Genomic DNA, 13761 nt, shown 5'->3' on the forward strand with positions numbered 1-13761 from the left:
TAACTTCCCTTCCCTGTTCTTTGTCTATAAAATTTGGTTGTTGAATCAGATGACCTCTGAGGTTCCTTCTGGATATGAATTTATGATGCCAGCAACAAGCAAGATATTTTTGAAAAATGTTTTAGAAACCAAAAGGTATTATTCTGTTACAATTAAGTACAATCTCTTTATACCCTTATAACACCAACATAAGGAAGGTAGAATCAGTATAATAATTTACATTTTGAAGGTAAGGAAGCTGGTGTTCAGAGAGGTTAAATAATTTGCCTATAGTCATGTACTTTGTTAAATGTCAGAGCTAGGTCTAAAACTGAAATCTCTTAATTCTCTTGGAAATTCCCCATAAATCACATTTTACTAAATATAGTAAAAATAAATATGAGTGCTTGCATGATTTTCGTATTTTAATTTGTCAAATATTTTTATTTCATTTCACAGCTCACTGCCAAGATAACAGACTAGTTCAAATCTCTGCACAGGTATTGAGAGGATACCTCTTGTACAAGAATGTAATGATGGCTCAGTACAAAAATAACATCAACTGAACTAACTTAATTTGGAAATACGCACAAAATTCTTTGAAAACCTTAAAACAGTTTACTGGAAACAACCCTGTGCCTGGAGTCGTGGGATATAGGTTCAAAGTTTGTCTTTGAGACTTACTGGGTGCCTTAACCACCTTTGTTCTTAATTTTCCTCATCTGTAAAATGAGGAAGCTGGACTTCATGGTCATTAAGGTCCCTTCCAGCTCTAAATCTATGATCTATGTCAGTATGGAAGTCAAATTGTTTTAGTAGAAATAATGGACTTGCCCCAAGTTATCCATTCATATATACTCTACCTCCTTATGAACTGTGACATAGCCATCTTAGTAATAAACTTTATTTAAGCACTTTAGGGATTTATGAATTTTTCAGTGTTGGTGTCCTACCATGTAGGATTATAGCAAGTCTTTGTTAAGAAACAGAACTTGTGAAACTCACAGTGGGAGGAAATTGTCAAAGACAGGAACAGGAAGGATGTAAGAGGTAGGCGGAACAGGGAGGAGCTAATGATCATATAAAAGCAGAAGCTCAAGATGGGAGAGAGCAGAACTGAGAAGGGAACGCTCGTGGTGACCAAAACTCTGTTTGTCTATTCTGTCTGTGTTGATTTGTGTTTGTAGTACTTTCTACAGAAGCCCAGGAAACTTACTGGAAGCCCTGAAAGAGGATTTTCTTGTTGTCTGTTTACAGAAGTCCTGGAGGAGGGTTTCAGAGGTCCTGGTTTTGACTTGGTTTGTGGGTCCATGCTGATTTCACAGCCAGATAGTGAATTGATGGTGGTGCTGGCAATGTGTGTGAATGTTAAGCTTTGTCTTCCCAAAAACAGAAACTATGAAGGACTTGAGGTCGACTGGACACTGTGAGCTTCAATATGGAATGGGAACTGGATGAAGAACAGGAAGAGGAGCTGGATGAGGATCTGAGAGTTGCCTGCCTGTGAATCCAGGTGACAGTTGGGTAGATTCAGACAAGAACTGGACCTATGGAAGAGGAACCATGGAATTTGGGAGCCAACCTCTAGCCAAGATGAAAAGACTTCTCCTTGGGTACTTAGTACATAGTACAAGATCATGATTTACTGTGGCCTATGGGTGGGAGAACTTTGTACCCCTTAAGGATGATTGAGTTAAGGATATTTGGAAACTAATCTCCAATAAAGAAAGAAGACTTTTTGACTGAGAGATTAAGAAAATGTGACCTAGGGGTGGGAAAACTTTGACCTTTGTATTTTGTGTCCCTTAAGAAGGATTGCTTCTTAAGGATGACAGACTTATTGAATGATATCTTTTGTTTAAAACTATGTGGCCACTTTAGTGATAAGCTGTTATGTTACATCATTGTGAATGCTGTACTTTGGTTTCTGTGAATGTTTTCCTTTAAGTTTACTGCTGAATAAATAGAGAGTTCACTATACTGTATGATCAGAACCTTAAAGCTATTCACAGTAGCACTCCTCTGGAGACTTTCTCATGCTTGGCTTTACGGCATATCGGACTGTTCATCCTGGTCTGTTGCTAGAGTTGACCCAAAAGTACTTCCAGTGAACAAATGAAAAGTGAGCTTACATCCAATACTTTTATTCAATTTTCTTTAAAGGGTTGCTCTTTCCACATATTATTACCTACATAACATTAAATATTTATTTAAAAATAGCAGGTGAATAATTTGTCCCAGGACTATTTCTATATGAACTATACAGAGAAAAAAAGAATGATAGTAATGATGCTGATACAACCACCGCAAATAATAATAATGATATAATATCAAATACCTAGCAAGACTTGGCAAAATGACTAAAATTGCACACCAGAAATTTGTTTTTTTTTCATAGTCTAACAAATGAAAATTCCCATACTACAAATACTACCAATATAGACTTCAAAATATCCTGGAGATCAACTAATAATTTATTTTAAATAAGTACTGAAGCCAGATAATAATCACAGAATTATCTGGCAACAGGTGCCCACAATACCCAGACATACTTATCTATTAAATTAAATTATAACATTTTAATATATGTCACAATACAAACCACTCCTATTGCCCAAGCCTCATGGAGCTTAAACATTCAATTAGGAGATCATAGAAAGAGATAAAAAACATTGTTGGAACAAGATGAGTATTAAAAAGAAAATTCAATGTTCAGGTCTTTTCCTTGATTAAAGAGGCAAAACTCAGGAATAGAAAGTTTGAAATGAGTTCATTAAAATATCCCTCCTCTCTCTTCCTTTTCTCCTTCCTCCTCTTTTTCCTCCTCCTTTTTTTCCTTTTTCTCCTTTACATTCTACACACTCTCCTTTTTCTCCCCTTCTTCCTCCTCCTCTTCCTCCCCTTCATCCACCTCCTTCTTCTTGTCTCCTTTCCCCTTCTATTAAAACACAGAAACGTATCAGTAGGCTAAACCTCTTGGGCCAAGCCCTGGATTCAAAGTAGGAACTGCTTTTATAGAACACTTATTGTAATAAGATCAAGACAGTCTTGATAGGTACATATATACAATAGGGGATGGGCCATTTTATGTCAGCTCCTCCCCTGTTGCCACATCGTACAGAAATGAGATTAGAAGGTAAGGGAGATGGAATGAAAGCCATGTAGCTACTTGCTAACTCTCTGGTAATACAAAGGACAAAGAGATGGGATAATAGAACATGGTACAGACTGGCTACATCTCTCAACAGATTGATTAACACATAACTAGAAGCCAAGCAAGACTGTAAACAATGGAGTCACCAGGATACTATAAGCTCAAATTTCAATATGTGGTAGGTCTATGTCATTTGTATTATCTGTTCTGCTACTGAATTGTACCAAGAATACTTTCAGTGAGGGAACAGATGATAAGCTTATTTAGTAATACTTGTATTTTACTAGGAAACTAACTACAAAAGTAGTTATTCTATCCACCTATATGACAGTCAATAAAATATTTAAATAAAAAAAGAATCCAAGCAGTAGAGCGATTTGTAGTAGAACTAATTCCACCTGAATCTGATTCGAAGAATTAGATCATAGTATCAGTTTACATTAATATAGTACTTTTAAATTACAAAACACTATCTATGTAAGTGAACACACACATATTAAATGTTAGCATTTGTAAGATTTGCTAGACATAGTGCAATCAACAATAAGCACCGAGCAAAGCTAAGTGAAAAATTCTGAATAATCAGATCAATATTCAATCAATAATCAATCAATCGAAAAGTATTTGTTAAACACTAATTATATGTCAACTACTCTAGGCCCAAGTAGAAATGGAAAAAAATATTTATCCTAGATACCAAAATCAGATTTAATAAAGTATGCCTAAACTAAGTGCTCCTGAGGCTATAATGGATGGCATACCATTCCCAAGTGCATTTTATTGATCCCCTGCATATAAAATAAAAGTCTTAAGTCTTACCGGTTTGGGGGGAATAGGGTACAAAGGCAACCTGAATGACATGAGAATGATCATAATATGAGAGGTTCAAAATGAAAAAAAAATACAGAATCTTAGAGCTAGAAGAGAATTCAGTCTAACATCTGCCTTTACAGGGCTCCTTTCTATAACATCTGAATAAGTGTTCTAACTTCTCTCAAAGACCTCTACTAAGGAGCTCCCCCATTATCTTTTCAGACTGCCTGTGCTGATTTGATGGGAACAGTTCTAATTGTTAGGAATTTTTTCCTGACACCAATTCAAAAGCTTCCTCTCTGTAACTTCCACCACAGTTCTACTCTCTAGGGCCAAGGAGAACAAAACCAATCCTTCTATTTGACAGCCCTTCAAATACTTGAAGAGAATGATTATGTCCCCCCCTGAGTCTTCTCGTCTCCAATCTGCTCTGAGTCACTAAATGTGATCTATTGGCTGGCCAAATTATCCTTTTACAACTCAAACTGCCAGGCATCTATGGTAGAACTATAAAAACATTACAATTTCCTGTCACAGGTAAGGAGACCTGCATAACTGAGGCAACTAAAGTAACAGTAATACTAATAAAAAAAACTTACACTGATACAGTATTTTGTGGAACTATGTGAAATTAATTCTCTTATTCTCTCCCTCTGTCCCTTTCCCTGTCTCTCTCTCTCTGTCTCTGTCTGTCTGTCTCTGTTTCTCTCTGTCTCTGTCTCTCTCTGTCTCTGCCTCTGTCTCTGTCTCTCTCTCTCTGTCTCTCTGTCTCTCTCTCTCTGTCTCTGTCTCTCTGTCTCTGTCTCTCTCTGCCTCTCTCTCTGTCTGGCTCTCTCTCTGGCTCTCCTCATCCCATCTCACTTGACTTCAGTTTTTCAATGTCTGAGAGGCAGGTAGGAGATATCTTCAAATTTGATTAGCTGGAATCTTCAATGTACTTTAAGATGTTTAACTGATAATAGCAAGAGGACAAATCACTGTTATTACTATTAAAACCTGTTAAAATGATTTTGTATTGATCTTTCCCTTCATTAAACAAACCATTGCAAGATTATAACCCATCACTGACATAGTGATGTGGGCACTAGGAAGTGTAAGATAAGTATTTATGAAAAAAACCTGTTAATTTCAGTCTGAGTTGAGCCTGAAGTTCTAAGTTCTAAGTAGAACTAAGTTCTACACAAAAGAAAATCCCTAAAAAGACAGAAAAGAGACAGGGTAAAGATTTTCCCCTGATTTCTTCCACACCAAAGAGGAATTGTACTCTACCATTGAATATTACGAGATCACAGAGCTGGAAGGATCTTTAGCAATCATCTAGTCCCACTTCAGTTTTGTTTTCTGTACCCTTTCAAAAAGAGGCATTTTTATAAAAATGTAGAAGAATGAAAACAAAATCTACTATAAGATTATTTACTAAATCAAAGCAGACATGACTAAAACCAGTCAATAAGCATTTATTAATTGCCTAGTATTTACCAAGCATTGCATTAAGGTATGGGGCATACAAAACCAAGAGACAATCCCTGTCCTCAAGGAGCTTACATTTAAATACTGAAGGCAACATAAATCCATATAAGTGATCTATCTATCTATCTATCTATCTATCTATCTATCTATCTATCTATCTATCTATCTATCTTTCTGTCTGTCTGTCTGTCCGTCTGTCTGTCTGATCTACCAATCTATTGATTTATCTGCCTAGATATGTGTATGCTTATATGTTTGTGTACATACATATGTATGTATATACCTATATGTATATAGAACATATAAAACAGTTATAAACTAACCTTGGGAGGAAGGCAATCACTGCTGAGAGGATCAGGTAAACTCCATTTAGAAGGAAGCAATTGAACTGAGTTTTAAAAGGAAATGAAGGCTTCCAAGAGAGAATATATTTCAGGCATGTGGGAGATTGTGACTGAAAGCAGAGATGGGAAATAAGCACTGGGTATGAGAAATAACAGATAGATCATTTTGAGTTGCCTATAACATGCATGAAAGCAGATAATGTGTCAAAAGCCTGGAAAGGAAGGAGGGGCTCAGGTCAATGAGAGCTTCATCTGATAAATAACTTTACATTTTTCTGTATAGCTGATAGGGAGCCAGTAGAGTTTATTGAGTATTGGGGGTGTTATGGATACATTTGCCACTTAGATAAAATCATTTTGGAAGTCATGTGAAGGAGGACTAGAATAGGGAGAAACTAGAGAAGTGAAACCATTTAGGAGACTATTATAATAGTCTGGACTAGATAGATCAAGTTCTAAGAGGACTGAGAGAAGGTCATTGGAAGTGATAGGGGCCTGAAGCATAGTGGTGACTAAGTGAATGAAGATGATGAGATAGATATGAGAAATTTAGGGGCAATAGAAACAATGTGATTTGGCAACTGTGTGTGAGTATGTGAAGAGGTAAGAATAATGCTGTTAGCAAATGTGGATTGCTGCAAGGATGGTAATATCTTCAAAAGAAATAGGAAAGCTTGTAAGATGGGGAGGTTTATTTTGGGGAAGGATAAAGAACTCTGTTTTGGATGTGTTGAGTCTGAGATGCCTTTGGGACATAGAGTTCTAAGTGGGGAGTATGATGTAGGACTACAACTCAAGAGCCAGACTGAGGCTGGATATATAGATCTGGAAGTCATTGGCAAAGAGATAATTTAGCCCATGAGAGTTGAAAATATCATCAAGGGAGGGTGGAGAAAGGAAAGAGAAAAGGGTTTATACTATGTTACACAAGGGATAAACAAACCACTGAGGAACACTGCATACATATATCCAGCAGGTCCAGACTAAATCTCCTGCATTCTGTCACTATATCAACCATAAACCAAGTGAACTCAAAAGCACATTTTGTTGTGGTTGAGTCATTTCAATTGTGCCTGACTTCATAACCTTATTTGGAGATTTTTTGGCAGAAATACTGGAGTAGTATGCCATTCCCTTCTAAAGCTCCTTTTACAGATGAGATAGCTGAGGCAAACAGGAGTGACTTGCCCAGAGTCACCAGAATGTAAGTGTCTGAAGACAGATTTGAACTCAGCAAGATGAGTCTTCCTGACTCCAGGCACTACCTAGCTGCTCCTCCCTGCACCCCCCACAAGAGTGCATTTAAATTAGAACTATTTGCTATCATCTTATGGCTGGTCCTTATAAATACACATCATCTCACTGACAACCTAACCTCCTTTATTCTTTGGGATGAGATGAGTTTACACAGCCTGTCAGAGTCTTGGAAGAACATTGCAATCAGAAGAACTAAGTTCAGATCAGCTCCATCACTCAATTACCTAGATGATTTAATCTCTACAGTCACCAATGTACTTATCCATAAAATCAAGTTGTTTCACAAGATAATCTGTGATGCCCCTTTCAGGTCTGAATCATAGATTAGAATTATATTTTAAAATCAAGATTAAAATTGAGGTTCAAGATTTGGGAAAACCGAAATATGTCACCCACAAAAGTGTAATTTTTTTAAAATGACACTTAAGTGAATGAAGTTTGTCATAATTTGCAATATAGTATTAACTTATTTTTAAATTTCATTATAGCAGTTCCTTATTTAAAAGTTCCTTCCAGCTCCCCCAGATACTGTTTCAAAAAAAATACCACATATGAATAAGTCTTATCCCCCTTCAGTAGATGTTCCTACTGCCAATCTAGATACCCTTAAAAACAGATCACCTCAAAAAACTGGTATTGTCTGAATACAGAATGAGGTACACTTTTTCTTTCCTTTCTTTTTTTCTTACACAAAATGATTAATATGAAAATGCTTTACATGATGCCATATATATAATCTATATCAGATTGTTTATTGCCTCAAGGAGGGGGAAGAGAAGTAAGGAAGGTATAGAATTTGGAATTCAAAATGTAAAACAAAATACTAAAGATTGTTTTAACATGTAATGGGGGAAAATAAAATATTACTTAAAAAATCACCTCAATTTCCTGGGTTTTTCCAGTCTTCTCTTATTCTGACTCCTCAGCATAATTTTATTAGGGGTCAAAGGGAAATTTCTTGTCATATTAGGACAGTAGTTGAAAATCCTAATCATTAACCTCCTGTGGACAGTACAAGGTTTGACTGTCATTCCTGAACTTCTAGGAATCGTAAAATCAGGAGCCAGAAGGGTTCTGCACATGGAAGGCACTAGGAGGTAGTAGCTCTGTCCAGGGATTACAGTAGTGTCAGTACAAGCCCTTTGCTTCAGACAAATTAGCCTAATCATTATCCCCAGAATAGGCTTTGTGCTTTCTTCTCCCTACCTTTTATTTTCAAGATTAGTAGAGTGCAGGGAGCTCCATACCCCATCTGAGTTTCCTTGATGTCTACTTTAATCCATTTATTCTTTACAGCTCTAATCCTAAAACCTCCCATGATGTCTTTCCTGACAAGGTACACCCACCAATGTCTCCTTCCTCTGGAGGCCTACCACTTGATGTCTTTACCACTGGACTGAGAATTAGCTTTTAATTTAATAATAGCTAGCATTTACATATGTCTTAAATTTTTCAGACACATACATATGTTATCACATTTGATTTTCACAACAACCCCATGAGGTAGGTGAAGTTATTACCATTTAACAGATGAAAAAAACTAAAGCTTGAAGAGGTTAAGTGACTTGTCCAGGGTGACACTGCTAGTATATATCAGAAATAGAACTAAAACTAAAGGTTGGGTTTTTTTGTTTGTTTAGTTTTGTTTTTACTTTAAGCCCCAGAATGTATGCACTGTGCCATATGGTACTTACATTATTTCCTATTGATATTTAACTATTTTTATAACATTTTAATGATTATAATATTTTATAATTTTTTATAATTTTTAAAATAATATTTCCTATTGATATTTAATCTTATGTATGTTTGGCTCTTTTTCCCAATTGACTGTAAGTTATCTTAGGTCAGCACTTTCTCATGCTTTCTTTGGGGCTTCATGGTGCATAGTGAAGCATCTCGTACCTTGTTTTGTTTAATTTCCCTGGCAAGCGGGCAATGACTACTTAAAGGCTATTACTATTGTTACAGGGGATGTATGATACTTCAAGGCACCCAACCAAGGGCAGAAATCTAGTGAGCATCACTAAAGTGATCACTAGAGATTGTTTGTCTAGGTTTTTATGAGGTCAAATGCTTGTTTTTTTTTTCTTTTAGAAGTTCTCAAACTGACACTGACAAGAATGGGAAGATGACCTTCCCAAGGAGAAGGCTGCAATGCAGGAAAATGGAAGAAATTGGTTGATTTCAAAGCATCTAACACAAGAATTCTTGAATTTTTTGTGTCCTGATCCCCTTAAACTGTCTGGTGAAGCCAATGGACTATTTCACAGGCTAATATCTTCAAGTGAATAAAATAAAACAAAGAATTACAAAGAAAACCAATTACATTAAAATATAGTTATATGTACATACACACATATACTATGTATATGTATATGAGTCTGTGTGTATTTTTTTTAATTCCTATTCCCCAGGTTAAGAACTCCTGATAACCCAGCCTCTTCATTCTATAAGTGGGGAAACTGAGCCCCAGAGAAGTCACTGACTCACAGTCACACAGGGAGGGAGAGGTAGGACTGATGTCTGAACTGTAACCTCTGATTTCAATCCAGTACTCTTACCACTGCATCACATTGTGACAGATCTTAACTATCAAGAGATAGTTAAGGATGGAAAATGGGAGAAAATTGAAGGGATGAAGAGATAAAAAATGAGGAAGCCAGGTGTGTGAAGTATGAGTTCTAGGGTATCGTGGAGAGTCAGCGAATCTCTGCATTTAAGTTTCAGGGCCAAGCTTGGGATCCTCAACTGAACATTTGTACCTGTGTGAGTACTGGCAATAACTCTTCCTCTCATTTTCACTCTGAATTTTTAGGGCTGGTAAGAGAGGGGGGGGGGGGGGGGGTGCAATTCTAGGAGAAGCTTCTTGCAAAGTACTTTATGTGCATTACCTCTTTTAAGCCTACCTGTGAGGAAGATATTGCAGGCATCTTTTATGCCCCTTTTACACATAAGGAAACTAAGGGTCAGGACGGTTAAGTGCCTTGTCCTGGATCACATAGCCCATGATTTTAGGAGACAGGTCTTCTGATGCCAAGTCTAGCACTTTACAATACTCTGTCTCTCTTTGAATATATATATATATATATATATATATATATATATATATATATATATAATATTTCCCTGGGCATGCAGGTGACAATTAATGGTCCTCAATACTTGTGACTCTCTTGGTCCCAGTGAATAATTATATTTCATTCTCATATTCCAGGAAAAATGGGAAGATTTTGGCTCTTTTTGAAATGAGCCACCCAGTGGTGAGGACTCAGTCCCACAAAACATAGCCGACTTTGGAAGAAAAGCAAGTTGTCTCTTATTCATGTCCTCTTCCAATAGAGCAAAACCCAGGCATTAACTCTCAAGTTAAGAGCTGCCATTACCTTAGAATTTCTTTTAACTAAAGACTTTTGTCTGGAATGACATTTCCTCTAGATCGACATGGAAACCCTCCCCGACTCTGCCCACTCCACTCTGTTCTTATATTTGTGACTGTCTGGGGGGTTGGAATCCCATGGCTTGTAGTTCTTATACTGCATAGCTCCTCGGTCTGTCATAAGAAATGTGCCTTCTAAAACTCAAAGTGCTACAGAGATGTGCATTCATATTTTGAGATACAGAATGGGTGCAGTGAGAAGGATGCAGGACTTGGGAGATATGGGTTCAAATACAATCTCTGGCACTCACTGCTTTTATGACTATGTTTGTGAATTTAACATTTTGGAGGCTGTCTCCACATGTACGAAATAAGGATACTGATGATATTCCCTGATACTCCTAGAAAGTATACAGCTGGAAAGAGGCTTTTTGTTCTAGTCAGTCAGTCAATGCTTATAAGTTGGAGCCATTGTAGATGTGGTGAAAACAATTCATTATTATGATTTTCATTCCATAATCTTATAGAAGAGACTAAATTCTAAGTCCTTCATAGTATCTTTAGCCCTTCAGATATCCTAAAATTGAAGAGTTTGTGACCTTGGTGATCAGGCAAATAGCTGAGAATTATGTAGTGCTGTACATAACCTCATTTACTTCTCACAAAATCCCATGATATAGGTTCCTATTATTATCTCCATGTTACAGATGATGATACTAAGGCTAAGAGGTTAGTGACTTAACCAAGGTTACACAGCTAGTGTATGAGGCAGGATTAGAACTCAGGTCTTCCTGATTCTATGTCCAGGGCTCTTTTTGCTATGCCATATCTTTAATAATACAATATCTTCATTACACATATGTACATTAATGATGGGGGCCATCTCCAGTCATCCTGATCTATATTTGGCCACTGTACCCAGATGGCTTTGGAGCAGAAAGTTACACTGGTGACTTTTCACAACCCTCCCACTTCAATTCAGTTCTATGTCATGGCATCACCTCTCTGATGTCATGGTCCTCTTCGAGAACTAAGAACAAACACTGACAATAATTTAACAAAATTTCTGAGGTCACATGGTCAGAAAGTAATAGAGAGAGGTCCAGAAACTAACTGTCCATAATGAATCTGGGGCATTTTCCACTCTCTATATTGCCTGCACATAATTGCATCAAGAGGCCAATTCTTACTGAATTCTCAAATGCAGGGGCCACATGTTAGCAAATTTCTGGCTAGCGTAGTCTAAAAACGACCCTAGTATGTTGTCTGCGACAATTAAAACCCACCTTTTCAAGGCTCAGGTCAAAGCATATTATCACAAGGAAATCCTCTTCTGTGGTTACTACCCCATTCCCTTAATTTATACTCTGCTTTCCACTTGCAGTGTTATTTTTCTTCTTCTTTTTACTTTTTTCAAATGTACCTAAGTCATTTGTTTTTCAAATTATAATGTTAAACTATAAGCTACTCAGAAGGAAGGTTGGGAAATGAATAAACACAGCATGATATAGTGAGACAGCTAGGTGGAGCAGTGGATAAAGTGCCAGACCTGGAGTTAGGAAGAATCATCTTCCTGGGTTCAAATCTGCCCTCAGACAAATATCAGCTGTGTGACCTTGGGCAAGTCACATAACTCTGTTTGTCTCAGTTCCCTCATCTGTAAAATGACTTGAAGAAGGAAATGGCAAAGTACTCCAGTATCTTTGTCAAGAAAACCCCAAATGGGTTCATGGAGAGTTGGATGTGACTGAAGTGACTCAACAACAACATAACAAGTTGTCAATAAAAGCTAGCTCCACCCTGAAACCATTACTGATCTCCAGTTATCAGTCCATCAAAATGTTGATACCTCTAGGTATCAACTCAATAAACTCCTTTTAATTCTCTCTGTCCTGAATATTCTTTCATTAATTGGGGTGGAAGCCCAAATGAAGACTTTTCCTTCCAACACCACAAAGAGTCAGACATGACTAAAATTACTAAACAACAGAAAGTGTGATATAGAAAAGTGATGAAATAGTATTGTAATATAATAAATGCCCCAAATAAGGAAATCAAAGTGAGGTTGAAAAGACCTATACAAAGTGATGCAGAGAAAGTAAGAAAGACCAACAGAATAATGTACACAATGAGCATAATCACATAAAACAAAGCAACAGTGAAAGGTTTCAGAGATCTAAACAATGCAATGACCATAATTTGAATCCAAAGGACTGATGGCAGAACACATCTCCTCCCTCTTGGCGTTTAAAGTGGTGGACCATATGTTAATAATGAAACTTACTTTGCCAGAAATGTGCAATATATTGGTTAACTTTGTTTAATTATTTAATTCTTTGTTAGAAGGGAGAATTTTATTGTAGGAGGTGAAGGGAAGGGAAGTTTTATTGTGGAAAGGAAGTGACACTATTTTAATCATCAGTAAAATATTTTCTGTTTAAAAGCACGGTATATGCCTTTTTAAGTATTTTGAAAAAAACTATCACATGACTATATAATAGGGTCTTAAATATTTGGGAACTAATACCTATTTCTTTTTGGTGTTCATGTGAGCATGAAAAATTTGTCAAAATGACCAGTTGTTATGGTGATACAGACTGCTGGAATGCAGGGAGATAGATTTTTTTTAATTGTTCTGTCTGACTTATCCTGGGATAGTGAGCAAATAATAGTTTCTCTGTCTCTCAATTTCTGAATGTACATTGTTTGTATGCAGCAATTTGGTAATGGCATCACTATCAGAAAGCAAGATATGAATCTTTACAAAAAACTTGATTTTCAACTCAGTTTTACTTTGAAGATCCAGGGAGTTTAAATGGATAGAGAGAAGGCTATAAATAAGGAATCAAGTAAGGAATGGCATGGGGAAGTGACCTCACTTCAATTCAACAAACTTTGATATTCTAAGGTCCCTTTCAACATTGGTATTATACAAGAAGATACGTTCCTTGAGAGCAGGTGTTTATCTTTGTTTCAGAAGCAACTAAGCTAAACAGTACATAGAGCGTAAGCTTAATAAATTCTTGTTGATTGAGTGATTGCTCGGCTAAGCATTGTGTTAGGTAGTAGTCAAAGAACAAAATAAGAAGGATAACAGCTAAATTAATAGAACATATTAAAATTTGCAAAGCAAATCATACAACACACCTATGAGGTAGATGCTGTTGACTTCTTCATTTTTACAAATGAAGAAACTGAGGCTGGAAGAGTTTAAGCAAATTGCACGTGGTCACACAGCTAGTCAACTTCTGAGAGAGGACTTGAACTAAGATCTTGTCTCTGGCTTGGGCACTCTCACAACTATTTTGCAACAAAAACCTAATAACACCTGCTCTCAATGAGCCTATGTTCTCATAGAATGGAAG

At 36.7% G+C, this 13761-nt stretch overlaps 1 long non-coding RNA gene across 2 annotated transcripts in view; it reads left to right on the top strand.

Annotated features, from left to right (window-relative positions):
- Positions 1–9392, top strand: part of LOC138172556 (uncharacterized) — a 50303-nt gene extending 40911 nt beyond the window's left edge. Inside the window, exons 2-3 of one of the 2 annotated variants that reach the window (XR_011171151.1) lie at positions 1373–1592; positions 9115–9392. This is a non-coding gene — a long non-coding RNA (uncharacterized lncRNA). Of the gene's footprint in view, positions 1–1372; positions 2179–9114 lie in introns of those variants that run through there. The other variant, XR_011171152.1, reaches the window with a different exon arrangement.
- Positions 9393–13761: the final 4369 nt, after the last annotated feature.

Source organism: Petaurus breviceps, unplaced genomic scaffold (assembly GCF_028583685.1).
Source record: "Petaurus breviceps papuanus isolate PSGF00001 unplaced genomic scaffold, PetGlider_PUasm1.0 551, whole genome shotgun sequence".
Lineage (NCBI taxonomy): Eukaryota > Metazoa > Chordata > Mammalia > Diprotodontia > Petauridae > Petaurus > Petaurus breviceps.